We start from the raw sequence: 23,094 nt of genomic DNA, 5'->3' as shown, positions 1-23,094 counted from the left end.
TCCCAAAGTGCTGGGATTACAGGTGTGAGCTACTGTGCCTGGCCTCGACTAATGAATATTTTTAATAAAATGAATAAAATTATCAGGCAATAGTGACCAAAGCATGTCAGGAATTTAACAGTGAGAAGAGTAAAGGCTTTTTCCAACAGATTTCAATTCAGTCATCTGAAGTACTTGTTTGTGAAATACCTTAAACTCCTTTCTCATTTCTGGTCTCTGCTCTTGCTGGCCATCCCCTCTTGCTGAAATACCATACTCGTACTTGCCAGTAGGACAAATTCCTACTCTGTTACGTAAGAGTTACCTCTTCTTGAGGTTCTCCTATCCCCTCCAGCCAATTAAGTATTCCTCTGACCTTCTATTTATTTTGTACAGTATCTTCATTATCTCCAAGTTATATAAATATTTGTTGAGTGAGGTGGCCTACAAGACCTTAGCCAACATTAGATAAATACTACAGATAGTTTCTACTTTTCACCACTTCATAAGTTACAATTTTGCTTATTAACCACTTGCCTAATTAAAACCCACATTAAGAGCCAGGAGTGGTAGCTCATGCCTATTATCATAGCAACTCAGAAGACTGACACCAGAGGATCGCTTGAGGCCAGGAGTTCAAGACCAGCCTGGGCAAAATACTGAGACCCCCCCCCCCCCATCTCCAAGAAGAAAAAAAAAAATGCCAGGTATGGTGGTGTGCACCTGTAGTCCCGGCTATGTGGGAGGCTGAGGTGGGAAGATCACTTGATGATTGCACCACTGCACTCCAGCCTGTAACAATATAAGATCATCTCTAAAAAAAAAAAAAATTAATTAAAGTATGAAAAAATAAAACCTACAATTTACTTCTCATTGCTATGGTTTCCAATAAAGTCACAACAGCACTAAAGCAATCAAGATGCAAAAATGCACAGCCACAAGTTTCCTTTAAGGAAAATATGCTTTAAGATGTGGTGTCCAGAAATGTGAAAATTGCCAGTACCAACTGTCTTCTTATGTGTGTTGAATCATACTGTATTTCAGATGGGTAGTGTTATGGCTGAAAACTGTTAATACTAGTTCAATTTTAAGAGTCAGCATTTAAAGGGATGGAATCCAGAAAACTAATTTCCATCTCTGAACTTCTATAAATTTGCTATGATCTCAGGAAAATTGATTTTGCATACTGTATCAACTGTATGGTAAAAGTAATAATCGATCAGAAACTTCAAAAGGCTATGTTCTATACCATTTCTATGAAAACAAGTGATGACTGTGCAGAATACAAATATATTCAAAGATAGCTTATAATATGAAATTCAGCTACCAGACAGAAATATGGGGAAGACAAAAGTGTTCACTCCATTTAAGACTGACTCTACAGATAAGACTAATGCCCTGAGAACACCTCCCTGGCAATTGGAGCAAAAGGCCAATGACATGGTCTATTTTAAACAGTCCACTTTTCAATAAAGTTTAAAATAACCCACAACTAAGAACATAATTTCTCTGCTTCATGTTTACTAGTCTGTATCAGTTTACAAACTAAAATTAAACTGACATACACTTAACAGAATTCCCAACAACAAAATAACATTATCATACAAAAGATAATACCAAGGTTGTTATGTGTTATCCAGTTCTCTGTTACTTCCTAATGCTGCAAACGACAAATCAGAACCCCAAATAGGAGAAATGCTAAATAGTACATGAAGATGACTCATACAAGCAAACAGGTATGCAAAAACATTCAAAGTTCTTTTATTCTTAAACACTGAAATTCCTTAAAGCAAATACAAATTAAATGGAGTTCTAGAAGGGTAAACAGTGATCCTAAGATAGTATCAGGAACAAAAAACTATTTTAATAATGGCCACATGCAGTGGCTCACTCCTGTAATCCCAGCACTGTGGGAAGCCAAGGTGAGTGAATAGCTTGAGCCCAGGAGTTCAACACCATCCTTGGCAACACAGCAAAACCTTGTCTGTACAAAAAAAAAAAAAATCAGCCAGGCTTGATGGCTCTGTCTCAAAAAAAAAAAAAGAGAAAAGAAAATAAATAAAACTACCGCCGGGCGCAGTGGCTCAAGCCTGTAATCCCAGCACTTTGGGAGGCCGAGACAGGCAGATCACGAGGTCAGGAGATCGAGACCATCCTGGCTAACATGGTGAAATCCCGTCTCTACTAAAAAATACAAAAAACTAGCCGGGCGAGGTGGCGGGCGCCTGTAGTCCCAGCTACTGGGGAGGCTGAGGCAGGAGAATGGCATAAACCCGGGAGGCAGAGCTTGCAGTGAGCTGAGATCTGGCCACTGCACTCCAGCCTGGGCGACAGAGCGAGACTCCGTCTCAAAAAAAAAAAAAAAAAAAAAAACTACCGACATGATGGCTTGTGTCTCTAATCCCAGCGACTCAGGAGTCTGGGGTGGGAGGATTGTTTGAGGCCAGGAGTCCACCTGGGATCACTCCTCCTGCCTCAACCTCCCAAGAAGCTGGGAGTCCAGGAGCACACCACCAAGCCCAGCTAATTTTTTTTATTTTGTAGAGCCAGGGTTTCGCCACATCACCCAGGCTGGTCAAACTCCTGGGCTCAAGTGATCCTCCTGTCTTGGCATCCAAAAGTGCTGGAATTACAGGTGTGAGACACCATGCCCCCGGCTCATATCACTTAACTAATCTGTCGCAATAGAGAATTAGCTGGTTTCCCACTTTCTTCCTTCTTCCTTCTTCAATCTATTCTTAATTTTGCTGTAGTATTAAACTTCATGATGCAAATCTGGGTCAAAAACTTTTGACTGGGCCAGGCACAGTGGCTCACACCTGTAATCCTACCACTTTGGGAGGCCAAGGCCTGTAATCCTACCACTTTGGGAGGCTGAGGCGGGTGGATCACCTGAGGTCAGGAGTTCGAGACCAGCCTGGCCAACATGGTGAAACCCTGTCTCTACTAAAAATACAAAAAATTATCTGGGCGTGGTGGTGGGCACCTGTAATCCCAGCTACCAAAGAGGCTAAGGCAGGAGAATCGCTTGAACCTGGGAGGTGGAGGTTGCAGTGAGCCGAGATCGCGCCATTGCATTCCGGCCCAGGTGACACTGCGAGACTCCGGTGCACCAAGGATAAAAAAACCTTTTGACTGTTTTAATGCCTATTCTTGAAAATTCAAGTTTTGTCTTGTTTTGTTTTTGATACGGAGTTTCGCTCTTGTTGCCCAGGCTGGAGTGCAATGGTGCGATCTCAGCTCACTGCAACCTCACTGAACACCTCCCAGGTTCAAGCATTTCTCCTGCCTCAGTCTCCCGAGTAGCTGGGATTACAGGCTCCCAACACCATACCCAGCTAATTTTTCTGTTTTTAGTAGAGATGGGGTTTCACCATGTTGGCCAGGCTAGTCTTGAACTCCTGACCTCAGGTGACCTGCCCGCCTCAGCCTCCCAAAATGTTGGCATTACAGGCATGAGCCACCACGTCTGGCCTAATCTCACTTTTTGTGTGCCTCTCCTCACTCTGGTCTATTCCTCTCTCCTTTAGCCAAATGATCGTAATATTCTCTCTTCCCACCTCTATGATTCTTTGTTCTTGTTGCTTTTTTTTTTTTTTTTTGAGATGTAGTCTAGCTCTGTCACCCAGGCTGGAGAGCAGTGGCGTGATCTTGGCTCATTGCAAACTCTACCTCCTGGGGTAAAGCAATTCTCTTGCCTCAGCCTCCTGAGTAGCTGGGATTACAAGCGCACACCACCACACCTGGCTAAGTTTTGTATTTTTAGTAGAGAGGGGTTTCACCACGTTGGTCAGGCTGGTCTCAAACTCCTGACTTCAAGCAATCCACCTGCCTCAGCCTCCCAAAGTGCTGGGATTACAGGCATGAGCCACCATCCCTAGCTTTGACAAGGTTCAATTTGGACATATTCATAGAAAAACGATGTCTGGGGTGGGTGCGGTGGCTCACACCTGTAATCCCAACACTTTGGGAGGCCAAGGCGAGTGAATCACCTGAGGTAAGGAGTTCAAGACCAGCCTGGCCAACATGGTGAAACCCTGTCTCTACTAATAAATAGAAAAAATAGCCGGGTATGGTGGCAAGCGCCTGTAATAATAGCTACTTGGGAGGCTGAGGCAGGAGAATCACTTGAACCTGGGAGGTGGAGGTTGTGGTGAGCAGAGATCATGCCAATGCACTTTAGCCTGGGCAATAAGAGCGGGAAACCCTGTCTCGAAAATAATAATACATATAAACATTTCTGCAATTGGACTGTCTTTCCAAACACATGTGCACATATTTTATCTAAAATAGTTTCAGCTAATAGTGCACACCAAAACAACTGTCCAAAGATAAAAGAACAACCAAATCATTAGGTACTCTCATGATGAAAAGAGGAAAAGGAGGAAATCTCATTCAAAATCTCCTAAGGTTCCAATGCTTATCAAATTTTAATGTGAATCTAGTTTATAGATTCAGATTCAGTAAGCCTTGGGTGGAACTTGACACTCTGCATTCTCACCTTGATGATACCAGCACTGCCAGTTTGTGGACCTTGAGTATCAAGGTCCTAAGTAACCACTAAAATGTAGCTGATGTCAACACTAGATGAGAAAATGGAATCAACAGGTATTGGGAGTATGTGCCAGGTGCCTATCTCATTTAATCTTTACCTCAACTCTATGAGAAACATATTATCAATCCTGTTTTATAAGATGAGGATTATTAAGGCTCAGATAAATTAACGTGCCCATGATTATAGAGAATCAGATTTGAACCCAATCATATGACTCCATTTATTCTTTTTAAGAGATAGTATAAATCAGTCATTGCAATTAATTTTAAACCACCCTCAAAAGAGTAATAGGCCAGGCCGGGCACAGTGGCTCACACCTGTAATCCTAGCACTTTGGGAGGCCAAGGTGGGCGGATCACCTGAGGTCAGGAGTTCAAAACCAGCCTGTCTAACATGGTAAAACCCCGTCTCTACCAAAAATACAAAAATTAGCTGGGCATGGTGGCAGGCATCTGTAATTTCAGCTACTTGGGAGGCTGAGGCAGGAGAATTGCTTGAACCCAGGAGGCAGAGGTTGCAGTGAGCAGAGATCATGCCACTGTACTCCAGCATGGGTAAAAGAGCGAGACTCCATCTCAAAAAAAAAGAATAGACCAGACACAGTGGCTCACGCCTGTAGTCTCAGGCATGAGACCGAGACTTAGGAGGCCAAGGAGGGAGGATCGCTTGAGCACTGAGGTTGAAGCTGCAGTGAGCCTCTGCACTCCAGCCTGAGGAACAGAGCATGGGCCCTATCTCCAAAAAAAAAAAAAAAAAAAGAATAACAACATTGCATGACATCTTGTCTTGGATATAGACTTTCACTTTCCTCTATTAGTTCTTTCTTCAAAATGTCCTACCTTTTATTGTTATCCCCCTGCTTTGATGCTGGTCATTGTCATCCACACTTGAACTATAATAGTAGACACCTACCTAACTGTTCTGACTCTAGCCTCTTGCCTCATCAATCTAGAGATTATTCTGCAGTCTCCAGGAATTCACTAAATGTGAGCAGACCAGAAGCATGGTAAAAATAGTGTTTCAAGAGGAATTCAAAGTACTTTATAATCCCACAATTCTCCTATCAAATCTCTTGGGTGGCATATAAAGCCAGCTTCCCCACTGATAAACAAAAATATTCTGCAAAGAACATAATACATTTTAACAAGATGCTGTGATGGAATGGAACGTTTTATTTCCATTTGTCTTTTTTCTTTTTTTGACACAGTGTTTCGCTCTTTTGCCCAGGCTGGAGTGCAGTGGCACAATCTTGGCTCACTGCAACCTCCGCCTCCCGAGTTCAAGCAATTCTCCTGCCTCAGCCTCCTGAGTAGCTGGGATTACAGGTGCGCACCATCACCCCCAGCTAATTTTTGTATTTTTAGTAGAGACGGGGTTTCACCATGTTGGCCAGACTGGTCTCAAACTCCCAACCTCAAGCAGTTTGCCCATCTCAGCCTCCCAAAGGGCTGGGATTACAGGCTAAGCCACCCTGCCCAGCGGTCATTTATCGTTTTTCTAGTGGTGGTCAGGGCAAAGGAATGCCTTCCTGCTCCTGCCTCCTAAACACTCATTTCTCTAGACCAGAGGAGAGTACCTCCTTCCATCACAAGTCATTTTCTACTCCATTCCACATGAATCATTTCCAGAAGTCCATCTATACCATTACTTATTGACACAGTTTTGTACTATTTCATATTGCTATAGTTTTTTTTGTTTGTTTGTTTTTTGAGATGGAGTCTCACTGTGTTGCCAGGCTGGAGTGCAGTGGCATGATCTTGGCTCACTGCAACCTCTGCCTCCCAGGTTCAAGTGATTCTCCTGCCTCAGCCTCCCGAGTAGCTGGGACTACAGGCGCACGCCACCACACCCAGCTAATTTTTGTATTTTTAGTAGAGACGAGATTTCATCATGTTGGTTAGGATGGTCTTGATCTCTTGACCTCATGATCCACCCGCCTCGGCCACCCAAAGTGCTGGGATTACAAGCGTGAGCCACCATGCCCAGCCATAGTTATGTTTTTATGTAAATTTTCTCCATAACCAGATTATACATTTTTTATTAATACCTGCACAGCTGGAACAGATTATGAATTTATGAAAGGTAGATAATGTCTTGATTATATCTTATCCCCAGGAAACCTAAAGGACAGTGATGTATGTGCACACGAAGTAAATCTTTGCTTCACAAGCTCGCCTGATCATAAAAATCACCTGGCCAAACACGCTGGCTCACACCTGTAGTCCCAGGTACTTGTGAGGCTGAGGTATAGGATCACTTAAGCCCGGGATATCCAGGCTGCAGTGAGCCATGATTATACCACTGTGCTCCAGCCTGGGTGGCAAAGCAAGACCCTGTCTCAAGAAAACATTTAAAAAGTAAATTTAAAAAAATTGAAAATCACCTAGCAGGTAGATTTCCTGGAGATTGTTTCAGAAAAATAGGCATGAAAGCAGAAATCTTAAATCTATCAACAAGCACTACAGATCCAAATCCAGAAAACCTTTGGTAGTATTTCTTTTTTTTTTTTTTTTTTTTTGAGACGGAGTTTCACTCTTGTTGCCTAGGCTAGAGTGCAATGGTGCGATCTCGGCTCACTGCAACCTCCGCCTCCCCCAGGTTCAGGCAATTCTCCTGCCTCAGACTCCTGAGGAGCTGGGATTACAGGCGCCCACCCTGCCCAGCTAATTTTTTGTATTTTTAGTAGAGATGGGGTTTCACCATGTTGACCAGGCTGGTCTCAAACTCCTGACCTCAAGTGATCCACCCACCTCGGCCTCCCAAAGTGCTGGGATTACAGGCGTGAGCCACCGCGCCCGGCCAACCCTCAATAGGACTTCTAAAACTTAACCTTATGTTCTCGTTTATGATTTTCTTATAATGCTTTATACACTTTACTGAGCAATAGGCGTAAAACATGGTTAATAAAACTTGCAGAAAAATACAAAATAGTATAGCAGGAGATCTTAAATTATAGAGCAATTGAACCCTTATTTCACAAATGAGGAAACTGAAGTCAGAAAATCTAAATCATACAGCTAATGAGTAGCAAAAATAAAAATTGTATCTTTTGTCTTTCAGCCCAATACTTCTATTGCACCACACCAAAATTTATTTATAAAAGATCAGCAGTAAAGCATTATTTACTAATGTCCATCAAAAACAGACCAGTTGAATAAACTCTGGTACATCCTCACTGTGTAGCTGTGGAAATGAATAAGGATTATCTCTGTTCCAATATGGAATGATCTCCAAAATATTTTAGGTGAAAAGACCAAGATGCTGAGCAGTGTATACAGTAGGAAAACTTTTTGTGTAAGGGAAAAAAAAAGAATATATGCAGATATTGGCTTATCATTGCAAAATCCAACAGTTAAAGGATAAACCAAAACCTCATAAATATTAGAATGGTTCAAGCACCAACCATAAGACAACCCTTGGCAATTCCTCCTCAAAGTCCCAGCTATAAAAGTGGCAGTAGTGCCGGGCGCAGTGGCTCAAGCCTGTAATCCCAGCACTTTGGGAGGCCGAGACGGGCGGATCACAAGGTCAGGAGATCGAGACCATCCTGGCTAACATGGTGAAATCCCGTCTCTACTAAAAAATACAAAAAACTAGCCGGGCGAGGTGGCGGGCGCCTGTAGTCCCAGCTACCCGGAAGGCTGAGGCAGGAGAATGGCGTAAACCCGGGAGGCGAAGCTTGCAGTGAGCTGAGATCCGGCCACTGCACTCCAGCCTGGGCGACAGAGCCAGACTCTGTCTCAAAAAAAAAAAAAAAAAAAGTGGCAGTAGGCCAGAAGTGGTGGCTCAGGCCTGTAATACCAACACTTTGGGAGGCCGAGGCGGGCAGATCACGGGGTCAGGAGTTTGAGACCAGCCTGACCAACATGGTAAAACACCATCTCTACTAAAAATACAAAAATTGTCTGGGAATGATGGTACGTGCCTACAATCCCAACAACTCAGGAGGCTGACGCAGAAGAATCTCTTGAACCCAGGAGGTGGGGAGGCAAAAGCTGCAGTGAGCCAAGATTGTACTCCTGCACTCCAGCCTGGGCAACAGAGTAAGACTCCGTCTTAAAAAAAAAAGACAGTGGCACTAAGTTTGAGGGGTGGTCCCTACTATATGATATTCTTAAAAGTTCCGGGCCTGGTGTGGTGGCTCATGCCTGTAATCCCGGCACTTTGGGAGGCAGAGGCAGGTGGATCACCTGAAGTCAGGAACTCAAGACCAGCCTGACCAACATGGAGAAAACCTCGTCTTCACTAAAAATACAAAATTAGTCAGGTATGGTGGCATGTGCCTGTAATCCCAGCTACTTGGGAGGCTGAGGCAGGAGAATCCCTTGAACCTGGGAGGCGGAAGTTGCAAAGAGCCAAGATCGCGTCATTGCACTCCAGCCTGGGCAACAAGAGCGAAATTCCGTCTCACAAAAAAAAAAAAAGTTCTAGGCCAGGTGCAGTGGCTCACGTCTGTAATCCCAGCACTTTGGGAGTCTGAGGTGGGTGGATCGCCTGAGCCCAGGAGTTCGCGACCACCCTGGACAACATGGCAAAACCCTAACTCTACAACCCAGGCACGGTGGCTCACGCCTATAATCCCAGCATTTTAGGAGGCCAAAGCGGGTGGATCACCTGAGGTCAGGAGTTCCAGAACAGCCTGACCAACGTGGTGAAACCCCATCTCTACTAAAAAACACAAAAATTAGCCAGGCATGGTGGCGGGCGCCTGTAGTCCCAGCTACTCGGGAGGCTGAGACAGGAAAATCGCTTGAACCGGGGAGGCAGAGGTTGCAGTAAGCTGAGATGGCACTATTGCACTCCAGTCTGGGTGACAGAGCAAGACTCTGTCTCAAAAGAAAAAAAAAAGAAAAAAAGACTTGCCAGGCCGGGCGCGGTGACTCAAGCCTGTAATCCCAGTACTTTGGGAGGCCGAGACGGGCGGATCACGAGGTCAGGAGATCGAGACCATCCTGGCTAACACGGTGAAACCCCGTCTCTACTAAAAATACAAAAAACTAGCCGCGCGAGGTGGCGGGCGCCTGTAGTCCCAGCTACTCCGGAGGCTGAGGCAGGAGAATGGCGTAAACCCGGGAGGCAGAGCTTGCAGTGAGCTGAGATCTGGCCACAGCACTCCAGCCCAGGCGACAGAGCAAGACTCCGTCTCAAAAAAAAAAAAAGACTTGCCTATAAGTCATAAGCTGTATTATAAGCTTAATGCTCGACAATTTTTAAATGACCTGTCTGTAAGTCGTATCTTTGTACATGTAGCAAGCTGTCACATTATAGAAAAATGAACACATCGCCTTCACTTTTCCATCACCTGCAACCTTAGAGCACTCATTTTCAGTTAAGATACAGATTCCCTATGTTCAATAATACAGTGCCACATAAAAATTCCACTCAATCCAAAAATTCGAAGTTTTTGCAATATAGGCAACAACATGCTAAATTAATTGTAAAACAACTACAGCACTAAGGTGAATAACTTGTACTGGGATACAGAAGTTCAGTATCAAAGCTACTAGCAACACCAATCCACAAAGATTCTATAAAAGTTTAGTGTAATTTGCCGGGTGGCTCACGCCTGTAATCCCAGCACTTTGGGAGGCCGAGGCAGGTGGATCACATGGTCAGGAGTTCAAGACCAGTCTGGCCAATATGGTGAAACCCTGTCTTTACTAAAAAAACTACAAAAATTAGCCAGGCACGGGGCAGGCGCCTGTACTCCCAGCTACTTGGGAGGCTGAGGCAGAAAAATCACTTGAGGCCGGGCGCGGTGGCTCAAGCCTGTAATCCCAGCACTTTGGAAGGCCGAGACGGGCGGATCACGAGGTCAGGAGATCGAGACCATCCTGGCTAACATGGTGAAATCCCGTCTCTACTAAAATACAAAAAACTAGCCGGGCGAGATGACGGGCGCCTGTAGTCCCAGCTACTCGGGAGGCTGAGGCAGGAGAATGGCGTGAACCCGGGAGACGGAGCTTGCAGTGAGCTGAGATCGGGCCGCTGCACTCCAGCCTGGGCGACAGAGCGAGACTCCGTCTCAAAAAAAAAAAAAAAAAAAAAAAAATCACTTGAACCTGGGAGGTGGAGGTTGCAGTGAGCAGAGATTGCGCCACTACACTCCAGCTTGGGTGATAGAGCAAGACTCGGTCTCAAAACAAAAACAAAAACAAAAAAAAACATGAGAAAAAAAAAGTTTGGTGTAATTCTCACTTAAGTGGTCACCTTCAATCAAAAAGGAATTAAGATCTTCTTATTTTATTTATTGTTGGGAAAAAGGAGACAGTGCTAACAACCACCTATAATCAACATTGTAAGGAATAACAATTAAATATTTGCTGTATTAATTGTCATCAAATTAAAAATACAGTACCTCTTGTACTAGTTTACAAAACAAAAACAAAAAAGCACCATCACTCTAAAGTTGTCACCACTTAGTAATCTGAGATATTTTAATTGCAGCTACGATATTTGTTTGTTGCCTGTGTGTATGACTCATATAGCAAGGTTTTCCCAACATGGCTGGATTTTTGAGAATGCATAACTGGGGCATACTGTGTGGGAAGTATCATGACAGTGAATGAATAAAAGGGGGAAAGAACTCATGACATAATTTTTTTTAAGTTTTTATAAAAAGCAAGTCACTCACTAAAGGCAGGCTCTGCAGAATAAAAGGAAAGGCTGGGGAAAAGCCATCCCTGCTCTGAGAAGCCTTCCTTGACTCTCTTGGTTGGATTCAGTGCACTTCTTAGACTACATAGCACTTAACGGGTTTCCTTGTCTGGCTCCCCAGCCATACTGTATGCAACTTCAGACCAAAAGCTGTCTTAAATTAGTACCTACTTCCCAAAATGCCTGCCATATGGAGGGCCCTCAGTAGGTGGTTCATAAATAGGAATAATCAATTTTATACTTACGTTTTATTTTACATTTTACAAAGCACTTTCAAAACACTATCTGTTTTGATCCACGTTAACAATCATGGGAAGGGCTTTATTTAATCAAATGGCTTTTGATTTTATAAAGAATTAATTCAGGGCTGGGCGCAGTGGCTCATGTCTGCAATCCCAGCACTTTGGGAGGCTGAGGGAAGTGGATCGCCTGAGGTCAGGAGTTCGAGACCAGCCTGTTCAATGTAGTGAAATCCTGTCTCTACTAAAAATACAATACATTAGCTGGGCATGGTGGCGGGCATCTGCAATCCCAGCTACTCAGGAGGCTGAGGCAAAAGAATCACTTGAACCTGGGAGGTGGAGGTTGCAGTGAGTGACATCATTGCACTCCAGCCTGGGAAAGAAGAGCAAAACTACATCTCACAAAGAGTTAATTCAATGACTAAAACAATCCTGAAATCACAAAGATAATTATATATTGTTCATCTTTGAGATAGCTTCTCCTTGGGACCTCAGTATTCTCATAAAACTTAGATGTTTTGCTAGCATTTTCTTTGCTTGCTCTCCATAATAGGTAGGACTCACCCTGCTCTGAATCTTACTAAGGGTTTAAACTACATAAAGCTATTATTAAAGACCCTTCTAGAAATCAGACAAAAAGAAGCATCCTAAGTTATTTTTTTCAATCCTGTTCTTTTCGTAACTAAGGTAAGGAATTGCAAAAGTCAAAATCTGGAGAGCAAATGATGTCATGGATATCATGAAGTTGCATCAATACCTGATGATGATTTAGCATAACAGTGCAACATATTATGCCAAGAAGCATAATGATGAGCCACCAGGATGTTTTACTGCATTAATTTCATGACTATTAGCAAATTGATATGCTAAGTAACTCTCCAATTTTCTACCACAGAGAAGCTGCTGGTTCAGATTTACATCTTTAGCAAAGACACCAAGAAAATCGACAAATTTCTATGGAAAAGTCTTTGATTTAAAAACAGAAAAGAAGGCTGGGCGCTGTGGCTCAAGCCTGGGGTGGGGCAGGGTATCGCTTGACACCAGGAGTTTGAGATCAGCCTGGGCAACATGGTGAAACCCCGTATCTACGAAAATTAAAAAAAAAAAAAAAAATTGGCCGGGCGTGGTGGCGCACGCCTGTAATCCCAGCTTCTCAGGAGGCTGAGGCAAGAGAATGGCTAAACCCAGGGGATGAAGATTGCAGCGAGCCGAGATTGTGCCACTGCACTCTAGCCTGGGTGACAGAGTGAGACTACCAAAAAAAAAAAAAAGAAAGAAAGAAAATGGTCAAATAATAACCTAAAAGAGCTGTCATTTTAACAGTGAAAAGCTTTTTAAGATACGTCACATGCCTATGGATCAATGTAGATCGAATCATGTATTTATATTGGCTTGTCAAAAGCAAACAGTTACTGGGTATAAAATGACAACATACAATAGAAAAGACACCCAATCAGATTACACACATGAATACACTGAAAGTTAGCAATTTAACACAGCATCACTAATGGCCGAAGAGCTACAGACTTAATTCTAAATGTTCAATTCTAAATGATGGTACTTCCTCCAAATTTTCCTTGTCTCTTTAAATCCATGATGTCATCATTCTTAAGCACAAGTAAAGCCAATTTGTTACAAAAGGTATTTTCGTGTGTCCAAGCAAAAGCAAATGCCTCAACAATTCCCCATACAAGTCCAATGAAGTCATCATTCCTCAAGGAAAAGACACAAGGCTTCAAACCGACTTCCCTACATGACAGAAACACAACCGAAGTCTCCCAATTAGCATTTAAACAACAAAAGTTGTTCTCAAAAAGGAACAACATAGTTACGATGTCGCTGCCAGCAAGTATGAACTGGTAATGTATCAGAATCTTCATCTAGATCGATCAGAATCCCACCACAGAAAAATTCAAAGACGCTGGCAATTAAGAAATGAAGCTTTTATTTTCCTAATAGAAGTCGAGAGATTTAACAGACAAAACAATTGATTATTCTGAATCTTAACAATCCGAAGCTTTCAAACGAACTCGGCGCTGAAGTTACTCTGCGGCGACCATCAAGATCTCACAATCGTTTCCTCTTAGCTTACAAATTCGTTCCCACCCTCCACCGTTCCCTTTGCACACACAATTCTCGCCAAGAGAAGCCTTCCACATTCACAGCATGGATTGCTGTCTCAAGCAAGGAGATCCGCAGTTCCCATTTCTCTAGGGGAACACGCAGCAAGCTGGGAGACAGGAAAGGCCTTTTGTGTTTTATTTAACGTTTAAACCAATTCCAAAATTATCCCTTTGCAGCTGCAGGTTCAGAGATGCTGGCCCCTAGCCGCAGCCCCAATTTTGATGCGCACCCGACCCCCGGCTCTCCTCTCACATAGGAGTGAAAGGTTCGGAGGAGGAATGAAAGGATTATCTGACACCCTAAAGCCATCCTCGCCCAGGCCACAGACCCCTTCACTGCCTGGATGAGGGGACGAGAACCACCCTGCTGAGGAGAGGGGGTGGGTTCGCTCGCGACCCAAGGGCTGGCTGGAAAGGACCTCTCCTCCTCCTCGCCTCACTCGAGGACGGCGATAGCAAGGCACCCTACCCAACCAGGACCGACCCCCGCGCGGGATACGGGGCCTGCGCCAGACCCCGGGCCCCCGCTGCCCCTTGCCAGTCCCGGGCATAAAGGGCATGAGGCGCCGGCTCCCCACCACGGCCCAGGGAGGAGGAGAGGCCTCACCTGGCCCAGCCCGCTCCACGCTCTCGGGTTCGCTCCGCTGGCGAAGGTAATGAGGGAGCCAGGGACAGGGCCAGAGCAGAGGCGCTCTGCCTCAGGCCGCGATAGCCGTGCTCGGGGCTCCTCACAGCTGGCAGGACCCCGAGCCGCCCGGAGCCGCCATCTTCCTCCACTCAAACGCCGCCGCCGCCGCCGCAGCTGCTGCTGCTCAGGCCGGGAGAAGACAGCGCGGAGTGCGCATGCGCCGGGGCGGGCGCGGAGGACGCGCGCGCACTCACGTCAGCGCGGCGGGCTGTCGCGGGGCGGCCAGGGGGCGGCGCCATATTGAGAAGGGCCGTGGTCCCAGAGTGAGGTTCTCTGGAGGGTGGAAGGCGGTCGGGGTAGTCGGGCTTCCGCACCCGCCTTCGCCGCGTCTCTAGCGTCTACCTCATAGCCGCACCCACCCTCCGCTGAACTGTCTGGGGCAACTGGGTGGTTTTTCCAGTGGTTTGAGACTAACGTTTAGCCAGGAATTAACTCACTTCTACCCCGAGGGCCCGATGAGCACAGAGGGCTGTGGCCGATGTAAATGCCCATGGATATCGCCAAAGGGAGGGAAACTCTGCCTGAGGTGTGCAAGAGAAGCCTCCCTTAACCGTAGCCTCGTAGCAACCACTGTGTGAGTTCTTACTAGCTCCGCTTTTAAGATGAGGAAACTGAGGCACAGAAAACGATCAGTTATTTGACCAGAGTCACACACCTAGCAGTGAAGGTGGGCGGCGCGGGAAAGAGGATTTAAACTCAGGCATGTCTGGTTCCCAAGCTCCTTTACTTCCTATTGGCTATCACCAGGGGATGGGATCCAGCAAAGTCCCCCTTCTCAAGGGAGCAAGCTGGTGTGTAGGTGAGAACCTTCATGAGCCCAGCCCTGCAGCATATGGTCTAAGGAAATGCTAGATACAGTCAAAGTCTTCCATCTAAACTCTGTAAGCCAAAAAAAAAAAAAAATCTAAGGCCAAGGCCCCCCCCGCCCCCGCAAAACCATCCGAATGGACTTCCTCCTAGGCCAGGGCAGTCTAAAATGTAACCAACCTGAGACTGGTTCAGGCCATGACAGGAAGCGGGACATAAGACATGCCTCATTACACCCTCCAGCATTGACATCAACACACCAGACCTTAAGACTGGTAAGAAACATTTACAATCTATTCTCTCTGGAGCCTGCCTGCCACCTGGAGGCTTCACATGCATGATAAAACTTTGGTGTCCACAACCCTTATCATAACCCCAGACATTCATTTCTATTGATAATAAGTTTTTTTTTGAGACAGGGTCTGGCTCTGTTGCCCAAGCTGGAGTCTAGTGATGAGTTCTTGGTTCGCTGCAACCTCTGCCTTTTGGGCTCAAGCTGTCCTCCTATCTTAGCCTCCTGAGTAGCTAGGACTACAGGCGGGCACCACCATGCCTGGCAAATTTTTCCATTTTGTTGTAGACACAGAGTTCACCATGTTGCCCATGCTTGTCTCAAACTCCTGAGCTCAAGCAATCCACTTGCCTTGGCCTCCCAAAGTGCTGGGATTACAGGCGTGTGCCACCGCACCTGGCCTATTGATAACTCTTTCAACTCATTGCCAATCAGACAATTTTTAAAGCTACCTATAACGTGGAAGCCCCCACTTCAAGTTTCCAGTCTTTCTGCACCGAACCGATGTAGTTTTTATTTATTTATTTATTTACTTATATTTATTTATTTTATTTTTTTTTTTTTGAGACAGAGTCTTGCTCTGTCACCCAGACTAGAGTGCGGTGGCACCAACTCCACTCACTGCAACCTCCGCCTCCTGGGTTCAACCAATTTGCTATTTGCCAAATGTAGTTTTTGGTTTTTTTTGAGATGGAGTTTCTCTCTGCCGCCCAGGCTGGAGTGCACTGGCACGATCTCTGCTCACTGCAAGCCCCGCCTCCCAGGTTCACACCATTCTCCTGCCTCAGCCTCCAGAATAGCTGGGACTACAGGCGTCTGCCACCACGCCCGGCTAATTTTTTGTATTTTTAGTAGAGACAGGGTTTCACTATGTTGGCCAGGCTGGTCACCAACTTCTGACTTCAGGTGATCCACCCGCCTCAGCCTCCCAAAGTGCTGGGATTACAGGGGTGAGCCACAACACCTGGCCTTATTTTTATTTATTTTTATTTATTTCTTTTCTTTTTTTTTTTTTGAGACGGAGTCTCACTCTGTCACCTACGCTAGTGCAGTGGCATGATCTCAGCTCACTGCAACCTCCACCTCCCAGGTTCAAGCAATGCTCCTGCCTCGGCCTCCTGAGTAGCTGGGACTATGGGTGCGCATCACCATGCCCAGCTAACTTTTTGTATTTTTAGTAGAGATGAGGTTTCACCATGCTGGCCAGGCTGATCTCGAACTCTTGACCTCGTGCTCCACCTGCCTCAGCCTCCCAAAGTGCTGGGATTACAGGCGTGAGCCACCGCACCAGATCTAATTTTTGTATTTTTAGTAGGGGCAGGGTTTCACCATGTTGGCCAAGTTGGTCTCGAACTCTTAACCTTAGGTGATCTGCCTGCGTTGGCCTCCCAAAGTGCCGAGATTACAGGGGTGAGCCACCACACCCAGCCTGCACATTTTCAATATTGGTAAGTTGCCGTTTACATATCACAACTATCTATATAGCTTCAGCTTGTGCATCAGATACAAAGTTATGATGGGCTTTGAGCTTGTATTCTGATTAGCATCAAAGTGTTTTATGTGGTGTACCAAAAGCACCTGAAGTTTTGAGTGCAGGTTTAACATACAGGACCCAGAAGTCAGACACAGTGGCTCATGCCTGCGATTTCAACACTGGCAGGCCAAGGTGGGCAGATTGCTTGAGCCCAGGAGTTCCCTCCTGGGCAACATAGGGAGACCCCACCTCTTTAAAAAAAAAAAAAATGCAGCCGGGTGCGATGGCTCACCAGCACCTGATAATCTGGTAATCCCAGCACCTTGGAAGGCCGAGGCGGGCAGATCACCTGAGGTCAGGAGTTCGAGACCAACCTGACCAACATGGAGAAACTCCATTTCTACTAAAAATACAAAATTAGCTGGGTGTGGTGGCACATGCCTGTAATCCCAGCTACTCGGGAGGCTGAGGCAGGAGAATCGCTTGAACACATGAGGCGGAGGTTGTGGTGAGCTGAGATCATGCCATTGCACTCTAGCCTGGGCAATAAAAGCAAAAATCTGTCAAAAAAAAAAAAAAAAAAAGACAGGTGCAGTGACTCATGGCTGTAATCCTAGCACTTTGGGAGGCCGAGGCAGGCAGATCACGAGGTCAGGAGTTTGAGACCAGCCTGGCCAGTATGGTGAATCCTGTCTCTATTAAAAATACAAAAATTAGTCAGGCATGGTGGTGGGTGCCTGTAGTCCCAGCTGCTCAGGAGGCTGAGGCAGAAGAATTGCTTGAACCTGGGAGGCAGAGGTTGCAGTGAGCTGAGATCACGCCACTGCACTCCAGCCTGGGCGACAGAGCAAGACAAGACACTGTCTCAAAAAAAAAAAAAAACAGTGGACTCTGTCTCAGAGAAAAAAAAAAAATCACCTAAGGTCAGGAGTCCGAGACCAGCCTGGCCAACATGGAGAAACTGTCTCCATGTTACAAAATTTAGGGCCGGGCGCAGTGGCTCCTACCAGTAATCCCAGCACTTTGGGAGGCCGAGATGAGTAGACCACCTGAGGCTGGGAGTTTGAGACCAGCCTGGCCAGCATGGTGATACCCCGTCTCTACTAAAAATACAAAAATTAGCCAGGCTTGGTGGCAAGTGCCTGTAATCCCAGCTACTTGGGAAGCTGAGGTAGGAGAATCGCTTGAACCCGGGAGGCGGAGGTTGCAGTGAGCCGAGATCCCACCATTGCACTCCAGACTGGGCAAAAGAGCGAGATTCTGTCAAAAAAGAAAAAAAATAATTAGATGGGTGTGGTGGCGCAGGCCTCTAATCTCAGCTACTCAGAAGACTGAGGCAGTAGAATTGCTTGAATCTGGAAGGTGAAAGATGCAATGAGCTGAGATCGTGCCATTGTACTCCAGCCTGGGTGACAAGAGAAACTCCGTCTCCAAAAAAAAAAAAAAAAAAATAGGCGGGGCGCGGTGGCTCAAGCCTGTAATCCCAGCACTTTGGGAGGCCGAGACGGGTGGATCACGAGGTCAGGAGATCGAGACCATCCTGGCTAACACGGTGAAACCCCGTCTCTACTAAAAACTACAAAAAACTAGCCGGGCTAGGTGGCGGCGCCTGTAGTCCCAGCTACTTGGGAGGCTGAGGCAGGAGAATGGCGTGAACCCGGGAGGCGGAGCTTGCAGGGAGCCGAGATCACGCCAGAGCACTCCAGCCCGGGCGACAGAGCGAGACTCCGTCTCAAAAAAAAAAAAAAAAGCAAAAAGCAAAAACTTAGCTGGGTGTGGAGGCACACACCTATAGTCCCAGCTACTCAGTACTCAGGAGACTTCAGAAGCGTGAGGATCGCTTGTGCCTGGAAGGTGGAGGTTGCAGTTAGCCATGATTATGCCACTGTACTCCAGCCTGGTGACCGAGTGAGACCAGAAAGAGTGAGTGTGAGAGAGACAGAGAGAGAGACTCATGCTTTAGGGCCTCTGATAATACCTGTGTATGCCACTGCCTCAGCTTTTTTTTTTTTTTTTTTTTGAGACAAGAGTCTCGCTCTGTTGCCCAGGCTGGAATGCAGTGGTGCAATCTCCGCTCACTGCAAGCTCCGCCCCCTCCCAGGTTAACGCCATTCTCCTGCCTCAGCCTCCCTAGAAGCTGGGACTACAGGCGCCTGCCACCATGCCCGGCTAATTTTTTTGTATTTTCAGTAGAGACAGGGTTTCACCGTGTTCGCCAGGATGGTCTCGATCTCCTTGACCTCGTGATCCGCCCGCCTCGGCCTCCCAAAGTGCTGGGATTACAGGCATGAGTCACTGTGCTGGGCCACCACTGCCTCAACTTTTTGGGTTTATCCCTGGAAGAAGAAACTGCCATTACTTATTCAATTTTAGAGCTAATTTGGTTCCATCCCTGATTTTACAGATGAGGAATCAGACTGAGAGAGAAGAGACTTGCCCAAGGTCACAAGGGGTCTATGTGATTAACAAAGACTGACCTCCTGGTTACCCATTTTATGGAACAAAAACTATTTCATTTGCAGTATTCTCAGATGATTTCCAAGATCTCTATCTTTCTTGTCTCCTTGAAAATTCAGTCTCAGAAATGCCCAACTAATGCCTTTGTTAAGGGTTGTTGCCCAATATGGCAAAATTATAAGAAACCATCTCCCTCTGCTGGTAATAAGGCATAACGACAGAGCTTAAATATAGGAGTCACTTGCATTTAGGAAAAACTATTGCTCCAGAATGAGGTTATGTCTGACAGTTTGAACCACTTCGCTGTTGGCAAAACTCAGTCAGGATAGTTTACTTCAAAGAATGGGTTCACAGGAGAATGTATTCCAAGTAAATAAAGTCTCAGAGAGTGAACAAGACAAAATCCATGAAATTGGTGAACTCAACAGAATTACTGAGTTTTTGTGGTTTTTTTCTTGTTTTGTTTTGTTTTGTTTTTTGAGATGGAATATTGCTCTGTCACTGGGGCTGGAGTGCAGTGGCGTGATCTTGGCTCACTGCAACCTCCAACTACCAGGTTCAAGCGATTCTACTGCCTCTGCCTCCTGAGTAGCTGGGATTACAGGCATGCGCCACCACACCTGGCTAATTTTTGTATTTTTAGTAGAGATGGGGTTTCACCATGTTGGTCAGGCTGGTCTCGAACTCCTGACCTCATGATCTCCCCGCCTTGGCCTCCCAAAGTGCTGGGATTACAGGCGTGAACCACTGTGTCCAGCCCAGGATTACTTGAGTTTTAGACTTAGAGACTTAAAGCTGCTGGTGAAATATCCATGTGGAGATGGCAATAAGAAGCCTCGTTATAAAAATCGGAATCAGAAACACCAGGTCAGTTCACAGCTAGAAGTCAACTTTGGCAGTCTTCAGCATACAGTGGATGTATACCATGAGCATCTAGGTGAGAACAGTGGACTGAGGACAGACCCTGGAAATGAACAATATTTCAGAGTCAGGAAGTCGTCAAACCAGAGAATTAGTAAGCGTGTCACTTAAACTTCTAAATAAAGACCAGTAATATTTAACACATGGTTGCAGTTTATGATAATAATCATTAAGAATACCAGTAACAGGCCGGGCAGGGTGGTTCGTGCCTGTAATCCCAACACTTTGGGAGATTGAGGCGGGCAAATCATCTGAGGTTAGGGGTTCCAGAGCAGCCTGGCCAACATGGTGATACCTGGTCTGTACTAAAAATACAAAAATTAGCTGGGCATGGTGGCAAGCATCTATAGTCTTGGCTACTTGGAAGGTTGAGGCAGGAGAATCACATGAACCCAGGAGGCAGAGGCTGCAATGAGCCAAGATTGCGCCACTGCACTCCAGCCTGGGCGACAGTGAGACTCTGTCTGAAAAAAAAAGAATACAAATTGCGAAATTTCACAACAGGAAGATTTTACTTCATAAAGATTAATGGCATACTAAAAATATAAGAAAAAACATTCCAAGTCAGATAACTTGGTTATAGCAGCCAAATGCAACACTACTGAATGACATGTGTTTAAAACTGAGAGAAAAACAGGAACATGTCAGTAAGAATATAAACACATGGTGTTTGCTTATCTCCCCGCCTTTTTATTTTTTTATTTTTTGAGATGGAGTCTCACTCTGTTGCCCAGGCTGGAGTGCAATGGCACAATCTTGGCTCACTGCAATCGCCACCTCCTGGGTTCAAGCAACTCTCCTGCCTCAGCTTCCCAAGTAGCTGGGATTACAGGTGCCTGCCACCACATCCAGCTAATTTTTGTATCTTTGGTAGAGATGGGGTTTCACCATGTTGACCAGGCTGGTCTTGAACTCCTGACCTCAAGTGACTCGCCCACCTCGGCCTCCCAAAGTGTTGGGATTATAGGCGTGAGCCACCGCGCCTGGCATCTCCTTGCCCTTATATTTTAAGAAAGAAAGGATGATTACAGAAGTTACAATTACAAATCTTCCTCGGGCAGACAAGACACTCCCATAATGATAATAGCTAACCCTTAGGACTCTTGTTCTAGGCATTTCAGCATAGTAACTGGTTAAATTCTTACAATCTACTTTCAAAGTAGCTATCTCTAATGTATACACTTGGGGAAACTGAGACAGAATCTTTTTTTTTTTTTTTTTTTTTTTTTGAGGCAGAGTCTTGCTCTGTCGCCCGGACTGGAGTGCAGTGGCCGGATCTCAGCTCACTGCAAGCTCCTCCTCCCGGGTTTACGCCATTCTCCTGCCTCAGCCTCCCGAATAGCTGAGACTACAGGCGCCCGCCACCTCGCCCAGCTAGTTTTTGTATTTTTAGTAGAGACGGGGTTTCACCGTGTTAGCCAGGATGGTCTCGATCTCCTGACCTCGTGATCCGCCCGTCTCGGCCTCCCAAAGTGCTGGGATTACAGGCTTGAGCCACCGCGCCCGGCCGAGACAGAATCTTTATGTAACTTGGGTAAGATCACACAGCTTTTTTTTTTCAGTAGAGATGGGCTTTTGCCTTGTTGCCCAGGCTGATCTCAAACTGCAGGGCTCAAGTGATCCACCCGCCTCACCCTTCCAAAGTGCTGGGATTATAGGCGTGAGCCACTGCACCTGGCCACATAAATAACTTTTTTTTGAGATGGTTTCGCTCTTGTTTTTTTTTTTTTTTTGGGGGGGGGGGGGACGGAGTCTGGCTCTGTCGCCCAGGCTGGAGTGCAGTGGCCGGATCTTAGCTCACTGCAAGCTCCGCCTCCCAGGTTCACGCCATTCTCCTGCCTCAGCCTCCCCAGTGGCTGGGACTAGAGGCGCCCGCCACCTCACCCGGCTAGTTTTTTGTATTTTTTAGTAGAGACGGGGTTTCACCGTGTTCGCCAGGATGATCTCGATCTCCTGACCTCGTGATCCGCCCGTCTCGGCCTCCCAAAGTGCTGGGATTACAGGCTTGAGCCACGGCGCCCGGCCTTTCCCTTTTGTTATCCAGGCTGGAGTGCAATGGCGTGCTCTCGGCTCACCGCAATCTTCGCCTCCCAGGTTCAAGCAATTTTCCTGCCTCAGCCTCCCGAGTAGCTGGGATTACAGGCATGTGCCACCATGCCTGGCTAATTTTGTTTTGTTTTGTTTTGTTTTGTTTTTTTTTTTGAGACGGAGCCTCGCTCTGTCGCCCAGGCTGGAGTGCAGTGGCCCGATCTCAGCTCCGCCTCCCGGGTTTACGCCATTCTCCTGCCTCAGCCTCCGGAGTAGCTGGGACTACAGGCGCCCGCCACCTTGCCCGGCTAGTTTTTTGTAGTTTTTAGTAGAGACAGGGTTTCACCGTGTTAGCCAGGATGGTCTCAATCTCCCGACTTCGTGACTAATTTTGTATTTTAAGTAGAGACGGGGGTTTCTCCATGTTGGTCAGGCTGGTCTCGAACCCCTGGCCTCAGGTGATCTGCCCGCCTCTGCCTCCCAAAGTGGGATTATAGGCGTGAGCCACTACGCCCGGCCTCACATAAATAATTTTTTTTTTTTTTTTTTTTTTGAGACATAATCTTGCTCTGTCCCCCAGGCTGTAGTGCAGTGGCCATCTCAGCTCACTGCAAGCTCCGCCTCCCGGGTTCACGGCGTTCTCCTGCCTCAGCCTCCTGAGTAGCTGGGACTACAGGCGCCCGCCACCGCGCCAGGCTAATTTTTTGTATTTTTAGTAGAAACGGGGTTTCACCGTGGTCTCGATCTCCTGACCTTGTGATCCGCCTGCCTGGGCCTCCCAAAGTGCTGGGATTACAGGCGTGAGCCACCGCGCCCGGCCTTTCTTTTTTTTTTTCTTTTTCTTTTTCTTTTTTTTTTTTTTTTTTTTGAG

At 46.3% G+C, this 23,094-nt stretch overlaps 1 protein-coding gene across 2 annotated transcripts in view; it reads right to left on the bottom strand.

Annotated features, from left to right (window-relative positions):
* The window catches only part of FBXO42 (F-box protein 42), a 98,415-nt gene extending 84,012 nt beyond the window's left edge, over nucleotides 1–14,403 (bottom strand). The window contains exon 1 of one of the 2 annotated variants that reach the window (XM_023193498.1): nucleotides 14,164–14,403. The gene's annotated coding sequence lies outside the window, so the exon portion shown is untranslated. The remainder of the gene's footprint in view (nucleotides 1–14,163) is intronic. The other variant, XM_023193497.1, reaches the window with a different exon arrangement.
* Nucleotides 14,404–23,094: the final 8,691 nt, after the last annotated feature.

This window comes from Piliocolobus tephrosceles, chromosome 1, assembly GCF_002776525.5.
Source record: "Piliocolobus tephrosceles isolate RC106 chromosome 1, ASM277652v3, whole genome shotgun sequence".
NCBI classification, from domain to species: domain Eukaryota; kingdom Metazoa; phylum Chordata; class Mammalia; order Primates; family Cercopithecidae; genus Piliocolobus; species Piliocolobus tephrosceles.
The sequence above is the reverse complement of the archived record's forward strand: the minus strand, read 5'-3'. Positions and strand labels throughout refer to the sequence as shown.